Source organism: Chlorocebus sabaeus, chromosome 7, assembly GCF_047675955.1.
Source record: "Chlorocebus sabaeus isolate Y175 chromosome 7, mChlSab1.0.hap1, whole genome shotgun sequence".
In the NCBI taxonomy this organism is placed as follows: domain Eukaryota; kingdom Metazoa; phylum Chordata; class Mammalia; order Primates; family Cercopithecidae; genus Chlorocebus; species Chlorocebus sabaeus.
In genome coordinates this window covers 65,420,871-65,439,775 of record NC_132910.1, presented here as the reverse complement: position 1 = coordinate 65,439,775, position 18,905 = coordinate 65,420,871, and the positions used below count along the sequence as shown (strand labels likewise).

At 36.2% G+C, this 18,905-nt stretch overlaps 1 protein-coding gene and 2 long non-coding RNA genes across 5 annotated transcripts in view; 2 read left to right on the top strand and 1 right to left on the bottom strand.

Annotated features, from left to right (window-relative positions):
- The window catches only part of LOC103236146 (uncharacterized), a 189,237-nt gene that overhangs the window by 86,006 nt on the left and 84,326 nt on the right, over window positions 1–18,905 (bottom strand). The gene's annotated exons all lie outside the window — the stretch shown is intronic.
- ARSJ (arylsulfatase family member J) overlaps window positions 1–18,905 on the top strand; it is a 76,828-nt gene that overhangs the window by 14,711 nt on the left and 43,212 nt on the right. The window lies entirely within an intron of this gene.
- On the top strand, window positions 4,929–16,905 carry LOC140712015 (uncharacterized). Its single transcript, XR_012093411.1, has 2 exons — window positions 4,929–5,135; window positions 9,975–16,905. It is a non-coding gene; the product is annotated as an uncharacterized lncRNA (long non-coding RNA).

Here is an 18,905-nt window from a genome sequence, read left to right as displayed (position 1 = left end):
TACAATCTTTTGTTTAAATTTGACTGTGAAAAAGTTTTTATAATATTTTCCACATATATTGTTGATCCTAACAACCTCTCAAATATTAACAATTAGATATTTAGGACTGTAAGATGTATATAATAGAGTAATGTATAAGAATTACTCAGAGAACTTGTTAAAACCGTATGCGTATGCCTCTGGTCCTACCCTAATATTTCAGGAGGGCTAGGGTGGGGGTATTGGTTCTGCATTTCCAGTAAGCTCCCTGGTGAAGGTGAAGTTCCTGGTCTGGAAACCGTACTGAATAACACAGTGGTAGAGTTTTGATTTTTAATGCTCCATGGTGATTTATTGCCACCTTTGTCTCTTTTTTTTTTTTCTCCCCACCATTTATTTAATACTTGCTATATGCATATGACTACTTAATTTAAGTACTATCTTAGAATCAAGTCAATTGACTTGTGTTTTTCCTCCTAAAGTCTGCAATGGAAAGTTTGTTTAAAGTCTCATAGAGTTGACCGTTGGAAGAAACATCCCTATTAATGTGTGTCTGTTCTCCCATAAAATAAGTGATATATTCTTATTTTAGGCTTAGTAATTGGTTCAAGACCAAAAAGCAACTGATAACTGAATAATGAGTTTCTGAGAACTGAATCATGGAAGTAAAGGTACTAGGAGATGTAAACGTTTTGGAATATAATTCTTTTTTATGTGCTCCTTTTCTACCACAGTGTGAACTTGAAGAAAACAAATGCTTATTTCAATGTGTTGTTTAAATCAGGAAGCTATGAATTTTATCTGATTTTCATCAGTTTCAGTGTATGTGCATATACCGTATATCATAATTTTCTAAAGTGTTATAGCTATCTTAGCTAGGGAATTCACTGTCATTATCTCTAAAAGAAAATTGGGTCAGTTGGATCAATAGTCTGAGATTTGCTACAATTAAAATAATTCAGTGGTTCGTTTCCAAGAATAGAGCTTTTTAGATCCGTTTTCTTTTCCACTGTGTCTCTGAATGATTCCAGATGTCAAAATAATAAAACAAAAAACATAAGTAATTTAAAATAGTGTTTCAAGATCTATGTTAATACACTGGATTATGTCGTTTAATCCTCACCTCAAACCTATGATGTAGCTGAGCGTGATTATTTCTTAATTACATAAAGGAAACTCCCAAGGTTAAATGTATGCCTTTGGAAATTCTGAAAGGAAGAAAACTACTCATCGACTAATTTGTAACCCTTGTGACACTCCATTACCAGCTAATGGTTCATTAAGTAATGGCCCTTGATTTAAGTGGTGTCGTTTTTATTTCCCTGAAATTCATCCATCGTTCATTCATCCATTCATTCAACATTGAGAACCTACTCTTTGCCAGGTGCTGTTCTAGACACTCAGTGATTGTGGTTTGGCTTTGTTCCTACCCAAATCTCATCTTGAATTGCAGTTCTCATAATCCCTAAATGTCCTGGGAGGGACCCCGCAGGAGGTAATTGAATCACGGTGGTATTACCCCCATGCTGCTGTTCTCATGATAGTGAGTGAGTTCTCACAAGATCTGATGGTTTTATAAAGGGCTTTTCCCCCTTTTGCTTGGCACTTCTCCTTCCTGCCATCATGTGAAGAAGGACATGTTTGCTTCCCCTTTCCCCATGATTGTAAGTTTCGTGAGGCCTCCCCAGCCAGGTGGAACTGTGAGTCAATTAAACTTCTTTCCTTTATAAATTACCCAGGCTTGGACAGTCGTTTATAGCAACATGAGGATGGACTAATACACTGGGAAACATATAAGTTGACAAACCTATAAAAATCCCTGTTTTCATGTTGTTCATATTCTAGTGCAAGAAGACACAAATAAGAAAACTATGTAGTATGCTAGAGGGTGACATGCTCTAAGAAAGAAGATAAGGCAGGAAAGAGGATTGGGAGTCACAGAAATTGAGAGGAGAATATTAGAAAGGTCACAGAAGGCCTTGATAAGAAGAGAGGCGAGGAAGGGGTCATTGTATGTAGCTTTTCCAGGCAGAAAGAAGAGTGAATGCATAAGTGTTACAACAGGAACCCTCTTGGTATGTTCAAGTACCATTACAGGACAGCCCCTCTAAGCTAGTTCAGAGACAGACCAGGAGAAAGTAAAAGGAAATGGGTTCAAAGCAGTTAAAGAAGCCAGATCCTGTAGTGTAATGTAGGCCCAGGCAGGGGCACTGACTTTCACTAGACTAAAATGGGAGCCATTGGGAGGCTTGGAGCAGAAGGGGAACCTGATCTAACTTCGTTTTCAACAGAACTGCTTTAGTGGCTGTGTTGAGGATAGATCATGCAGGTTGGATGGAGAGCAGGTGGATCTGTTAAAGAGACCACAGCATTAACCTGTGTGACAGATAGTGGGATGGAGGGAGGGGTGATGGAAAGTGATGGATTCTGAGTATATTCTGCAGATAGAGCAGACAAGATTTTTTGATGAACTACAAATGCAACAGGAAGAAAAGGAGGAGTCAAGGACGAATTCAAGTTTATTCATTCAACTATTAGCAAAAAAAAAAAAAAAGGTGTTTGCTCAAGCAGACATGTACCACAAGTTACAGGAATCTCTTTGAGAATTACATTTCACATTTCAAAGCCTAACAATAAGTAATAGTCTTTGTTTCTCCCTTCTCTTCCTGACTCCCTTAGGTTTTATATTTTGAAGGATTGCAGTTATAGATTTTTTTTTTCATTTATCATAGTAAGTGGTATCAGACGGTCTGCATCTGAGTTCTGGCTCAGCCACTTACTAACGTTTCAAAAGAAAGAAAAAGCAGCACAGGTGAATGTGGGGGAAGGGTGCTGCATTAGGGCAAGCATGCTTGTCTGGCCTTACGTCTGTCCCAGAGTAGAATGAACTGGGTGAATTCACCATTCTCCCTTACTTCATTACTTTGGACTTGTAGCCAAAACTCTGCACATTATTAGTGCATCCATATGGTCAGATGGTTGGTGATAAAAAGAAATCAACACAAAGAGCCAATGTATGAACTCAACTTCCCTCTCTATTTTCATCAAAATGAAAATGTTCCTACTCCAGACTATTGATTGCATCAAATATCAAGTGTTTACACACACACACAGAGAGAGAAAGAGAGAGAGAGAAACACAGCCAAACATACATGTTTTTTCCCTTTCTCTTGGATTAATGTCAAGACAAAAGAGTCTGAGCAGCAGTTGGTGGTCCTGCACTTACATTTTTAGAATTATAATTTTTAAGGATTTACATCTGGCAAGATTTTTGTCAAAACTTGAAGTCCATCTATTTTGCTTCTTATTTTAAAATGGCTAAAAATAGGTCATTTACTTTAATTTATGGAACATAGTCATTTATTAAAACTTTTCCACATTGGTGATCTCTTCTTTTTGTTCTCCAAAAGCAAAGTACTCACTAAACAGTTTATGGGCCAGCCTGAATAAGTTGTATTACTGCTGGCTTTTGCTGCAGTTTTCTGGGCCAAAGAGTTAACAGCTGTGCAGACACTGAGAAAGATTTCATTGAGAGGAATGTTTGTTTTAATGCATTCACCTTAGTTACCACACATAGTACTGAAATCAAAACGTCCAACCTCCATCTGATGTAACATGTTAGCCCAAACATTCCCTTTCTTAGATTTTAAGAACAAGCACTACAGAACATATCCTGCAAAAGAACATTTGTGCTTGTTTATTTTTTAAAGAATGCAGAGTCTAGTAATCTTTTACAAGTTCAAATCCCTCCTCTAAGTCCCTTTATTTTAAATCTTAAAGTGTAAAACTTTAGGCAAGCCAGGTTGTGTTATCGGGTAAGTGCTATTTCACTTCCCACCTGCTGGATGTCTCCTCCAGGTGTGATCAGAGTGTGCATGTCACATCTCCATGGTGTCTGCTCAGGATCTGCACTGTAGTCTGTCTCTCCCGTTCCTTATTTTTCACCTAGAGGAGCTGCCCATTTCACATTACCTGTGTTTGCCATAGGTAAATTGGTTTATTTCCTTGTTGGATTTGAAACTTATTCTATAATTTTTCAGACTTTTTTCACTGTGGCACTTTTCAGTCAAATGAATTTCTTGATGGAAAAGAAGCCCGGCATATAAAACAAAAGAAAGTAGAGCTGCTAGAGCAGGTTCCAGCCTCAACCCCTTCGTTCTAAGGCAGGCTCGGGACACTTCTGCCAATCTCCAGGGCTCCTGGGTCATTGTTTGAAATACACTGGTCTATTCAATCTACTCTGAGGGAATTTTCTTAACATATCAAGAAAATAAGTTACTGACATAATGTTACAAATAAGTAATATGTTAATAAGGCAATCATTCTCAAGAAGTACCAGCACCAAGTTATAAAATGTAAAAATGACTCAGCAGCAGCAAAAATAAAAAGCTACAGATCTATTAAACACATGTTTTATAAGAAAATTATTTGATTCTTTCTTTTCTACAAACTGTGGCTGTCATTCTGATGAATACACCAGAATCAATTATAGCTACTAAAGTTGAGGCAGTTCACTAATAATCCTGCGGTGTTATAACACTACCATGGAGGTGAGCATGAAATACTTTAACATCCAAACTAGGATACTGGAGGTACACAGAAAATAATTCTAAAACAGCAATGTTCGTAAAGTAGAGAAGCTTTTTCAGATGATCTTGAACTCTCAAAATTTTCACTTGTCATCAAATTCAATAGCCCAGTAATGAGAAAAGCATACAAGGAAACTATTATTCAATAACTAAGTTGTAGTTAGGCGTACCATAACAGGTGTAGGGAACCACACATAAAATTTATTCTCCATCAATGTGTATTTTGTAAAACACCCACTACAACTCATTGTCAATGCCTCATTTTCTTATCATTTTATCATTGCCTAATTGTTATTTTATCAATGTCTCATTATTATTTCTCTAACTCTAAAACAGGGAAACCAGTAGGAAGCTGTCTGGATGAGAAACAAAATACTTAAAAAAACATGATGATAACACTAAGAATGGAAAGAGAACAATAATTCAAGAGAGAAGAAATGATAGAAGGTACATTACTTAATGCCCCAATGAACATAGGCTTGAAGACAAGAGAAACTAGAAGACTTTCAGAAAAAAAAATCTGTTTGGGTGGCCAATAGATCACAGTAAAATTAACTAAAATACAAGGTGGGTAATATTCTGACTTCTAGCTGTGCCATTTGGTTCCATACTTTCATTCCATTTTTCAGAAACTAAATTCCATTTGATAATATGCAACTATGTAAACACATTCTGATGAAACAGTTAATCTCATGTTGATTATAGTTGCCAAATGTTCAAGAAAAAAAACATGTTTTAGATACATAAAGTAAAACATACTGTCTATGAAATTTGTATTTTAATGCTACACATGATCATTGCAATCTCTGTAAATAAAAAATGATAGAACAGAGGTTATCCTAATCAATGTTACAAATTCAGAAAAGATAAGACATGAAAACAGGGAAGTGCTGGTTCTCTCTTACCCAGTCTCTCATAACAGTTAAAAATTCTTTCTTGAGGCTGTGAAATTGTTCACAGGTTTATATATGTCCCTAAAGTTCAAACAGTGAAGTGTCTCCAGAGCTTTATTACTCTGACTCATGTTTGGCCAGATGACTCATTATTAGGGAATTGGTTTACTAAGTCAGCTCTAGTGTGTGCATTTGAAACATTAAACAGAAAATTTTTGAAAGGAAATGTCATGCATATTTAGAGGCAGAGCTGTTAACGGGACAGAACACTGAACTGAGGGCAAACAGAAATTATCCCCCCAACAGTATGCTGTTGGCTTTTGAGGTTTATGTTCTGTGTGAGCCATTCAGAAAAATGTCTACCGCAACATGAAACAGATTACTTAATTTCACATTTGCCTGAAAAGAAGTGTTCTCTTCAGACAGCTCTAGTTATTATTTAAATTTGATCGTGCTTTTAAATTGCTATTTTAAGAAGAAAGTCATCATTTCTATCTTCCCACCCCCATCCCGCTCCCAAAACACAAATGGTTTGATTCTGGAGAGCTTATTAGAAGGATTGGTAGAGTAGAAATGGCAAGAGTGGGTGTAGCCTGTGTGCGGGGTTTAACCTTGCAACAAAGGAGAGAGAAATGTTGTGGCAATTTAAAAACTGGCAGGTTCAAAGAGAGGATATTTTCAAGATAGAGAGAGACATATGCTTGAAGGTAAAGGCTGAGGATAAAATGTAGGGAAATTAGTGGAAAGTAGAAGATTAAAGAAATAGGAGAGGTAAATTTATACCACAATCACCCTCTTCTCAGTCTATTTGAAATTTTATATTGAAATATTGAAATATTGAAATTTTATTTTTCTTCAAAGAGCTACATCAATGATACATCCTTCTCCCAACCTTCCATGCCTTAAGCTCTGTTATGTATCTGTTTGTACATATGTATCAGCTAAAGTCAAAATATACAGGTTAATATCCATAGAGAATAATTTCAGAGAAATAACCAATCTATGATGTAGGAAAAATAACCAATCTATGATGTAGGAACCTGATCTTTATCAAAGTTAGGAGTTCAAAGGCCTTTAGTTATCATAGGTGTCTAGTTTGGAGAACATAGTGCAAATAGAAAAATAATTAACAGATTCTTTCATTTTTCTACAAATAGGTGAACATTAGACATCATGCTCTCTTTAGTCATAATATTGATAATGCCTTTTGTGCTGTTGGTAACGCACTTAAATTTTTTAACATTAATTTTGTTTCTATACCTCTGTCCTTAATTCAGCTGAATTTTCATTGTACACTTTATGTACAGCAACATTTAATAAGGAGGCTGATTTTTTCATCTCCTTTTTGCCAGACTGCCTAATTCAGTTCATGTTGCATCAGGCAGGAGAACTGGTGTTCAGCTTGCTTTTCCATGGTTTGTTTGGAAGGAGAGAGTAAGAGGAAATAGAGGCTCCAGGCAGTGGCAACAGCTGGAAGGCATCTCTAATTAGATTCCAAGCAAACTTGGGCTGCATTTATAACTTTCCATATGCTGGCTTACAGTTTCTTTTAAAAAGCCTCCCCAAACAACATGCAAATTTAAAAAGATTTGCTGCACTTGTATATGTCACTCAATATGAAGTTGTTTTTCTTGAGCACCTTAGCATAGAACTCAGACTAGTAATCACTGAGTCCTAACTTTGAAGATGTTATCCAGACAAGATGGTCTCAGACGGTCTGTGTGCTTGACCGATTTTTTTTTTGTTGATGAAAATTTTTAGACTGCCATTACATCATAACAATTAAGAGACATTTTTAAGTCTTGTAGATGAAATTCTGTCTCACTTTTAAGTCTGTTCCCACATAAGCAATTTGGAGTCTTTTTTGCAAGTTAATGTTACTTTTTTTAAAATAAGCACAAAGGAAGCAAATCGTTGTGTTCAGTACACAAATCAGTCACCATGAATTATGAAAGTAAATGTTGTACCTTTGTAATTTTGGTTTTTGTGCTCAACAGTAGAGAGAGAGCTCAGAGTTGATAGGTTTTGTTTTTTAACGTTCTATCCTGGAAAGTTTGATTTAAGATTTTCCCACTCAATGTAACAAAAGACCATATTTGTTGCAGAAAAATGACTTTAAAGACTCACTTCCATTTTTAAATAAACAGTTCTCTACTTATTTTTGTATTTTTTCCCAATACAATGTATTGCTTATTAGTTTTGCAAGCATAGTTTATCTTTCTATTTTTTCTCAGGAGAGGTCTCTGAAATTAACTTTTTTAAAAGAAGAATAAATCCCTAATATTTAAGGATGCTAACAGAGATATTTAAATAAAATGGTGGAAATACTTTTTGGAGAGCTAAAACTAAAAGAACTGTCCCCATCCTAAGACGTCGGACATCACATTGAAGCCTTCATTCCTATTAGCTTACTATATAATGAATCTTCCTCAAGGCCTTCCTCCCCAAACCTATCCTTGCTTGAAAATGTTTTATATTATGAACTGACTGCAATTATTAATGGCATTGATTATTCTAAAGTAAAATACACCCTCTAATTTAGGACCTATAATTCTATAGGCCCAGCTTGCTGCTACAACTGCAATTGCCTGTAAAATGCTGCATTGTCACCAGTCTCTTCCCACATTAAGCCACTGGAATTGTCTTTCTAAATTATACATTCCAGGGTGCTACTGCCTGCTTGAAAAGCATAAGGCTATTGGCACCCTGGAGCCTGTAAAGTCACTACACCTCATTGTGTCATCAAAGACCCCTCACAAACCCGCCCCTGCAGTCTTTCAGACTCCTTTCTCACCACTCCTTCAAGTACCCGGTGATCTACTTGCAGTGATCATGTCACCATTTCATGAACTTAATCTCTTTCTCATACTTTCATGCCATTGCATGAGCTGCTCCTTTCCAAATGCATTTTACCCATTTCTCATCCTGTGAAGATACAATTTATCCTTCAGAACTCAAATCTAATTTTACTTCCCTTGCTTATTCCTGCAGACAAGTTTCTCCTTCTTAATTCAAACATTTTATTCATTGCTTTCTTCTCCATTGCACTGTGAGCTCTTCAAAAGGATAGGCTTTGTCTTATAAAATTTAAATTTCCCCAAGTATTTGGCATTATATGATATATAGTAAATGGCCAGTAAAGATTTATTAAGTGACTGTGTGGTCCCACTGATTTCTAGTTTATTTTAAACATTTCTTCCCATTTTTGCTTTTAATGTCTTAGAACACCTTCTCCTATTCTTCCTGTTAAGTGATTAACAATTTACTCTTTATGTTCTAGGGGAATATATTAAATATTCCCTATAAGGAGAGGTGGCTTTTTATTCTTATGGATTTAAATCCTAATCTATTTTATTCTAAGCACATGTTTCATAAAGTAGGCTTTATCTAGCTTGCTTTCCAAATCACTACAAACTCTCTGAAACCAGCCTGGGCAACATGACAAAACCCTGTCTCTACAAAAACTAGCCAGGCATGGCGGTGCATGTCTTCAGTCCCAGCTACTCAGGAGGCTGAGATGGAAGGATCACTTGAGCCAAGGAGGTTGAGGTTCACAAATGAACCAAATAACAGTTTTTAAATAGATTTCAATAATGTTTTCCAATGTTCAGTTTCCATACTACAAATAACTCAGAAATGTGATCTCATAAAATATTAGCTACTGTGGCAACATTTTCTAAAAATTACATTAAAAGGTATAATCACAACATTATTGTTGTTAAAACACTTTCAGAGAGGCACCACAAGGTAGCAGAAGCTCTGGATTTGGAATCAAAAAACTTCATTTTAGAGTTGAAATTTGTGGTTTAAAACTGTTTTTTGCTGTATGCTCTTAACTAGATCACTTTACCTCCCTAAGCCTCGGTTTCCTGAGCTATAAATGAGGATTATAACAGTTATGAAGGTTAAACAAAGCAACTTGTAGACCGGAAAGCACTCTACAGATGTTAGTAATTATTATTTGCATGGTATTTATTGACTTCTACCCATATGGATTTGGTGCTTGGAAAAACCAGTCCGACAGCATCCTAATAGTAGTTGCTTTTATAATAAAAACTATGGCACAGCCCCTGCAGATGGCATGGAACCTGGGCTTGAGTATTGCCACTGATTCTTTTTTTTTTTTTTCTCTAAATATCCTGATTGATTATACAGTCATTTGGATTACCATGAGTCCATGTAAATTTACGACCTAAAAGAAGCTGGCAAACGGGGTTAATATTTAAATAATAACCAATCTGTCCATTTATTTTGATATATTTTATTTAGAATTTGGGGTGAGGAGAAGGTAAGTGTATCTGCAATAACTGCTAATGGACTTTCTCAATCTAGATTTATGGCAGTGCCATTGGATCTATGGAAACTCTGAGAAGTGACTTTAGTTTACTCCTGACAGTGTTTGTGGTTTTCAGTTTTTGTTCTACCCTTTCATTATCTTCTGCTGATGTTAAAAGTGCCTTGATCTTCTTTTTCTCAGATTTCTCCAATAATTATTTTCATCCATCTGGCATAGGCTTGGAAACAGATGCTGTATGCTCATATATGCTCAAAAAAAAAAAAAAGAAAAGAAAAGAAAAGTCAAGAAATTGAGAGGGAGAAGAAAGAACATACTTCTGTTTACGGCAGGGACAGAAGGAACCAAAATAAGACAAGACAGATAAGTGCAAAGAAAACAGCAAAGGGAAAGATATGACTATATTAGAAAAAATAAAAATCATCTCTAAGAGCTTCCAGACATCTCGCTCAGACTACAGGTTTAGAATGCCCATGGACATTTTAGAAACAGCCCAACTTTTATAAGTTTCCATTTTCAGCAAGTAGGACGTTGTTCAGTTAGTGCCCAGTGTGAGCTGGGCTCATCTATCCCGCTGCTATGAGATAAATTATCACCAATTGGTTACTTGTGCATCAAAAAATGCCATAATAACTATGTACATCTTTGGGACAATTTGTGCAGCCCAAGTTAAGGGAGATAGATGTGAACTTTTAAAGGACACTTCTATGTTTAACCTTAAATAAAATTAGAATGAAATTTCAAGTTTTTTAAATACAGGACTTTCCAAGTATTTGGACTGAGGCAGAATTTAAAACAAACATCCCATTTATTTTTCCAAGTTTAAAATCTGTATTTTCAGAAAAGGTGAAAACTCAAACAAATAATATGAATTATGGGTCTCTAGTCTATAAACCTGAAGTTGTTTTCTATTTCATATTCCTCGCAAATTACGTTTTTTCGATCAGAGAAATCTGCTAAGAAAACATTATTAAGTTCAAGGAAGAAATTTTATACAAATTTTATTTGTATATGTTCTGGAGGAAGAAGACAAACAGGAGGGAGATCATTGTTAATAGGTTTAAACACATTGAAATATGTAATGGATATATTCAAACATGGTGAGACGTTGGTGACTTGAGGAAACCACAAGAAGTCCCATCGGAAGACCTAACATGGATTTTGATGGTAAAATATTATTTTAATTACCTCTGTCTTGAGAAAAGCATTAGAAACCCAGAATAGGAAAACTATAAAGAACCATGCTTATTAGTATAGTACTCCAGCTTGTTTTAGAATGCTTCCAGTATGTTTAGAAATATTGCCTTTTGAAACTCAGATTTCTAGAGACAATTTTTTTCAAACATCAATATACATCTTTGAAATCAGAGACCTTATTGCCTGAGCTATCTTGTGAATCATTTTTTGAACTTTCTCTTTACTTCCATTAAGTTATTTAAGGTTCAGTGCTTTTAAAATCTTTTTATTGTGCTGCTACTGATCATTTTATCCCCAAATTCATTTACCTGTTCACCTAATATTTGGCTTTACAGATACTAAAACTGAAAATTATTTTACCCCCTATAAACATTTGCTCCCTTAACTACTTAATATGCATTTTTACCAGATAGACCTGGTGCCATGTTTATGTGGCCAATATTTGGGCCAAGAGGTGCAGATCCTATTGGAAATTCAAATTGTCACTGAGAATTTTCACTGTACTAAGTTTGTATTCATTACATATAACTTCTAAAAAGCCATACATTATGTTTATGAAGTATTCATTTGCCTTGACTTGAAAGAAAATAAAATGTATTAATAGGATATATTTTGTTTGCATGATCCTAAAAAAGCAGAATGAACTTCAAATCTGTGAAGGACTGATGAAATTTAATTACAGAAAATAGAAGCCTATGATAAGTGAGAAGATGTGTCCACTCTCCACAAATTCTAAGAGAGAAGGCCTTAGAGTTGAGGAGAAAATTGTGTCAAGCTTTTATAGAGCTCTCTTCCCAGAGTTCTAATTATTGAATCAGAATACGGTATTGTCCAGTCTTTCAGCATAGTGAGTACATGCCTTGCAGGTCAACTAATCTCTGTTGAGATCCCAGTTCTGCCTCTTAAATTTCTTAAATCCTGTTCTTCAGTTTTCTTTTTGTGAAATGGGGAAAATATTACTTTCAAAACCTTATTCCAAGAATGGGACATAATATTGGTTCATTGCTAGACATACAGTAGACAGTCAATAAATTGTAACGATTGTTGCTGAACTGATGCAATTTTGATCTTAGCTTTGACTACAGATTTCAACCATGACACCAAGACTCCTGCTTCAAGGTCATTTTCTGGCATTGATATCAAACTTCCAAAAAATGTTGTCATTGATGTGTCTTCCAACTGAGTGCTGACTGGCTGATCTGTCTTGATTGCATTCCAGTTCTCTCTCTGTCCTTATGTGAACCATATCTAAAGCGGAATTTCGGGGTAAACCTGAGAGTAGCCTCTTCTACAGAGGTCTAGCCTTCTCCAGCCTATCCTTCTCTTGGTCCTCCTAACCAGGGGTCGACCATTCCTGTACCTAGTTTTCAGCCCTCTATTTCCCTCTAGTGACTGCTTTCAGCATTACCTCACCCAGGGAGGGTGTATGGAAGTGCTTGGTTTCATGGGCTAACAGACTGTAAGAACAGTTAGCTAAACTGAGAACCCAGAGTGCATTACATTATATGCCATATTTTAAATATTGATATGTGTATGAAAATATTTTAAAGCATGCATTGAAGACATCAGAATACTGAAAACATGTAGTATCTCAATGTCAAAAAAGAGAGAAGTCTGGATTTTAGAAATAAAACTAATTAATAGGTTGATTATGGTTCCCTGATTTTAAAAAATCAAGTTGGCTGGGAAGTTGATTTTTATTCAGTAAGTTACTACAGGAATTGGTGATTATTAGAAGTGGCCTTAAATTGTTTGAAAATAATTCATGCCCAAAACATATCACTTAAATTTCTTGCAGTGGTGCATGCCTATGTCCCAGCTACTCGAGAGGCTGAGATGAGAGGATTGCTTGAGGCCAGGAGTTTAAGGCTGCCATACACTCTGAATGCACCCGTGAATGGTCACTGCACTCCAGCTTGGGCAATATAGTGAGACCCTATCTCTTAAAAAATGAAAAAGAAAAGTAATTTTCTTCCAGCATGCAAAATCTGGGGAGGTTATACATATACTATATCTCAGTTTCAACAAGGCTTGTAGAAAAGACAATCCTTTTAATCAGAAAAAAATAAACTGAATGGTAAGTAAAATGTTGAACGTGCCATTCAAAGTGAATTGAGTAACAAATCAAAGTTAACCTAAGGTCAGTTATTTAATAACAATTTATAAGGCTTTGTTCTAAGTTATTTCTGTCTCCTCAAACTCTTGAACACATGATTCAGATGACGACACATTAGTCACCAAAATTAACAGGAGGGATAGCTAACATATTGAAGGACAAAATTAAATATCTTCTAGATCTTTAAAGAGCAGGAACAATGAGAGAAAGCATCAAGAAACAAAACATTTTCTCTGTAGATTCATAAAGTAAACTCCTCTTCTACAAGACAGAGGACAACTGGCTTAAGAATAGTGAATATGGAAAAAAAAATAACTTGGGGTTTTAGCTGCCTACAAGTTCACTGTGTGCCAACAGTATGACGTGCTGCCAAATAACCTCGTGTGAGTCTTAATAAAGTGTCGACTTCAAATCAATAAAGGGAGTAGTCCCATTGAACTTTACACTGTCCAGACCACATCTGAAGGATTATGTTCCATTCAAAGTGCCAGATTGTAAGAGGGACACTGACACACTGAAGTGTGTGCCAAGGAGATCTGGCAACCAGAGAGCATGAGGATTGGCTGAAATAACTGAGACGACTCGGAAACGTGGTAACTGTCTTCACATATTTGAAGAACATTAACATAGAAGAGATTCCAGATTTATTAAGATTCCAGACAAGAAGAACCTGAATTAATCCAAATGAGAACCTTCTATTAGTAAACTCTTCAGAAATAAAATGAGCTATCTGGTGATATACTGAACTTCCCCCTACTGGAAGCATTTTTGACAGCTGTAGTACTAAGTAACAAGCATGGGCCTTTATAGCTGTACTACTCTGGGTTTCTAATGCCTTCTCGTAAATCTTTATCTTTTATGATTCTGGCTTCTTTTTCTCTTTTATATTTGTTTCTTTAAACACTTTTAAAACTTCCATCTATTTCCTTTTATTCCCAATCCTTTCTCCCATTCTTAGTCTTGGACAGAGTTGGCAGTGTTTGGTGCCATAAACAGAAAGACAGGACACCACACCAGTATACTAGTGCTTCAAATGTATGCAAATTTCTTTAAGAATAGGGTGCTGTCTCATAACAAACTCCAGAGAAAATAATTCCCATTCTTATGCCTAGTCACGGTATAATCAGGAAAGCATACCCTCTTAATGTGCAAGACTTAATAGCTATAAAAATAAAAAGAATACAGTCACTTTAGCATAAATTTAAGGGGCTGATGTGTAACATTTTCATATTCATATTACAGAACCAAATAGGATTTATATACCTCCAGAATTTGCAGGCCTTTTGAAGCAAAATTACTATGTCTCCCCTCTTCCTCTCCCTCTCTTTCTTCCCTTTTCTTCATCTCATATTCACCCTTTTTCCCTCTTTCTCTCTTTCAAGATTTATCTCACAACTGTTGGATAATGTTTCTCAGTGAATAATTCAATGCCCCTTTCCCATGCTTCTCTTGAGCTGTTTCCTTATTACCAAACCAAACTTACTGCCAGTTCCAGGGCTCATCTGGCTGGGGCTTCCTACATCTGCTGTGCTAGGAATAGCTTTTCCCTTCACCAGTCAGCCATAAAGCAATGATGAGGTTGCAGGAGGGGCAGGTATTAAGGGAACATAAAACGAAGGGGGAGGGTTAGAATAGGACTATAGGACTATTCTTTCTTTTCTATGATGGATTTCCTTCAGGCAGCTCTGGACAGCTGAAATCACTTCAAAGGGAGGGAAAGGGAGAAACCGTTCTTTCAGAAGCAGGTTTCTCCTTTCAGACAGTCCCACATTATTAGTGCCATATAATCACTTTTCAGTACATTTTATTAGAACTTCATTTTATTTCCTGAGAAACCATATAGCTTACATCTGAATAGCATCCATTTCTATGAACCCGCAGAGCCTGGGCTTCTCCAGTGTCTGCCTCCATTTCCAGATTAAAAGTGGGGCGAAACTAGAGGAAATAACATCTCCCACACCTCTTTTATGTCCACCAAAGAGCTTTTAAAAGTAAGGAGAAGACAAACTGTGTGCCATATCAATGGTCTTCTACTTCCCGAGGTTGTTGGAAGATGTAAGGATCTAATAAAATATACTTGGAGTGGAGTACAGATCGTAAAAATGCGTTAACAGTGAAGAGATCATCAGTTTTCACTCTTTTTGCCTTTGTTTCTTCATATCTAAACAACACTAATATATCTATTCCATGGGGCAATGAGGAGCAAATAAGGAAAGGGAGGTTAAGGCCTTAGTACAGAGACTGGCATGGACTAAATCTTCAATAATGCTCAGCTAGTAACATCATCTCCGTCTACGTTTCAGTTGGGCCTTAAGGGAGCCATCAGTAAATACCTATGGAATGATGAAAGGCTAGTTCTTGTTCACTGAGTGCAGTTTCTTTAACTTCTTTCGGAAATGGCAAGGTTCAGTGTCCACCACCTCAAGTTGTGTCCATGAGGCTTTTTTACCTCCTTTGATGAAAGTCAAGCATAGAGGAAAGAGATGGTCTCTGGTACTCACCAGATCTTCAATTCTAGCCAGAAAAAAGTGCTAGGGAAGATGTAGCATATTTCATTTTGTTATTGTTGTTTTATTATTATTACTATACTTTAAGTTCTGGGATACATGTGCAGAACGTTCAGGTTTGTTACATTAGGTATACATGTGCCATGGTGGTTTACTGCACCCATCAACCCGTCGTCTACATTAGGTATTTCTCCTAATGCTATCCCTCCCCTAGCCCCTCACCCTCACCCCCCGCAGGCCTCAATGATGTTCCCCTCCCTGTGCCTATATGTTCTCATTGTTCAACTCCCACTTATGGGTGAGAACACGTGGTGTTTGATTTTCTGTTCCTGTGTTAGTTTGCTGAGAATGATGGTCTCCAGCTTCATCCATATCCCTGCAAAGGACATGAACTCATTATTTTTTATAGCTGCATAGTATTCCATGGTGTATATGTGACATATTTTCTTTATCCAGTCTATCATTGATGTGCATTTGGGTTGGTTCCAAGTCTTTGCTATTGTGAAAAGAATGTAGTACATTTCTTAGAGGTGAATTTTAACCAACTCTTTGAGCATCTGTTGCAATGAAGAGATACAGAAAATTCTGAGAACAAAGCCAAATACAAAGAGGCCTAGAAGAGGATGTGGAATAGCTACAGCCAACTCCTCCATGTCACGGTGCTGGATTGTTTCCTTTAAGCTCCTGCACTAATATAATTGTTAGGTTTTTCAACATGTGCTATGAAACTTGGTTCTAAAGTATGATCACTTAGACATATACATATAGCTAAAATCAGTGAAGCATAATAAATAACTCGAGACTAATGATAACATTAACAATATGTCTGGAAAAAAAATTCTAGAATATAGCATGCTTGCAAATATTATTATAGTATAACAAAGGATAAGTGATTTCATTTTAAAATAAATAAAGTTGCCTAGATACTATAAAATATGGCACTTAATACACCTTTAGGGTTCCAGAGAATACTCAAATCTTTGTTAACTCTAAGGAAATTTCTGAAGAAAAGAATAACAATTTTAAAGAATTTCCTGATTCAAATTTCCTGTTGATGTCAGTAAACCATTTAGATTTACTGATCTATAGTTATGAGTCAATATAAATTTCAACAGGTAATTTCCTACTCAGGCTAATATAAATAAGACAGTGGGTTGAAGCTATAAATAACTCATAAGCCCATTACTTCCTAATATAATAAAGAAAATACTATGTTAATTTTTTTTTTAAAGGCAGAATCTCGCTCTGTCACCCAGGCTGGAGTGCAGTGGCACAATCTTGGCTCACTGCAACCTCCACCTCCTGGATTCAAGCGATTCTTGTGCCTCAGCCTCCCAAGTAGCTGGGACTACATGTGTGCACCACCACACTCTGCTAATTTTTGTATTTTTGTTAGAGATGGGGTTTCACCATGTTGCCCAGGCTGGTCTTGAACTCCTGGCCTCAAGTGATCCACCCGCCTTGGCCTCCCAAAGTGCTGAGATTATAGGCATGAGCCACCATGCCCGGCCAATGTATTTTGATTAAACGTTTAAAGACTTACTTTTGAAAATGCCATAATTAAATAAAATATCCATATTCAGAGAAACTGGATAATATGTTTTACCATACTACACTTAGAGAAGTATAAAATTTCTCAAGCTTAATGAACAAAAAAGGGTAAAATTTATGAAATAACTTATAAAACACAGTCCATATACTTTTTAAAATTTAATTGCTCAGGTAGATTATTCTCTACCCAATAAAGATAAAAGTTATTTTTCAATGTTTTCAATTTTTCAATTTTTTCCTTCCTTCCTTCCTTCCCTCCTTCCTTCCATCCATCCTTCCTTCCTTCCTTCCTTCCTTCCTTCCTTCCTTCCTTCCTTCCTTCCTTCCTTCCTTCCTTCTTTCCTTCAGGCTTCTTTCCTCCCCTCCCCTCTACCCCTCTTTCTTTTCCTTTCCTTCCCTTCCCTTCCCTTCCCTTCCCTTTCCTTCCCTTCCCTTTTCCCTTCCCTTTTCCCTTCCCTTCCCTTCCCTTCCTCCCTCTTTCTGTCTTTTGAAACAGAATCTCATTCTGTTGCCCAGGTTGGAGTCCAGCTGCACAATCTCAGCTCACTCCAACTGCCAAATTCAAATGATTCTCGTGCTTCAACCTCCCGAGCAGCTGGGATCACAGATGCATGCCAAGACACCCAGCTAATTTCTGTATTTTTAGTAGAAATGGGGTTTGCCATGTTGCCCAGACTGATCTCCAGCTCCTGGGTTGAAGTTATCCTCCTCCCTTGGCTTCCCAAAATGCTGGGATTACAGGTCTCAGCCGCCACATCTGGCCTATTTTTCAATTTTAAATCCCTATTGGAGGACCTAAATATCACAATTTTAAATATCTGAATATATATGTCTATATTACAAAATATCTTATTGACAAAAACTTAAAATAATGGTTTTTACCTAGTTTATGGAATTGATGAGAGGTAATACTTACAATTATTTTTTAGTGAATCATCAAATGTTGGATATATTGGATACCACTTCATTTTGCTGATGCCTCTTCTCCAATGTATGAAGGTTTAAACATCATAACTTCCAAATTATATACATAAGCTGAACTATTACAATATCCTTAACATTTTTATAATTGATAAAGTAAACAAATTTTAGAAGAGAAAATAAGGAATTAGAAATCACTATAGAGAAAAACAAAACAGCTGTAATTCAAGTCACCAAAATAATTTTAATACTGCCTTTGTTTCCTCATGGAACAGCTACTGAGCTCAGTTATAATAACGTGTGAAAATGTACAATTTATGCAAAATGTTATGGGTGCGTTATTACTATTATTGAGGTCAAGGAGAAATGTAGATTTATGTATATTAAAATAGAACTTGGAGAGTTTGGCATATCAAATATATATATCATATTTACTGGTGTGTGTGTGTGTGTGTGTGTGTGTATGGTGTGTGTGTAAAACCACTTTTATTGATTTTTTTTTTTTTTACTTTGAAATGCTCATTGGAGATAATGTGCAAAATTAGGGCTCCTAGTCCACTGTAAAACATGATTAATGTGCAAAATTAGGGCTCCTAGTCCACGGTAAAACATGATGTTTTAAAATTATCTTTAAGATCTTGACATTCTTTTCTTTTAGGCACAATTTTTTATGCACTTAAAAATGCCATTTGATGTGCAAAGGAGTCTTCTTGGTGTGAAATTTCAATGTGTGCCTGCATCATTGTTTTCATGCATGGTGATTTGCAAGTCATTAAAAAATGGTGGCTACATTTAGGATTTCTTTTCATTTTAATTTTGGAGAGCAAGCACAGCCCCTATTGTCAACAGTTCAAGAAA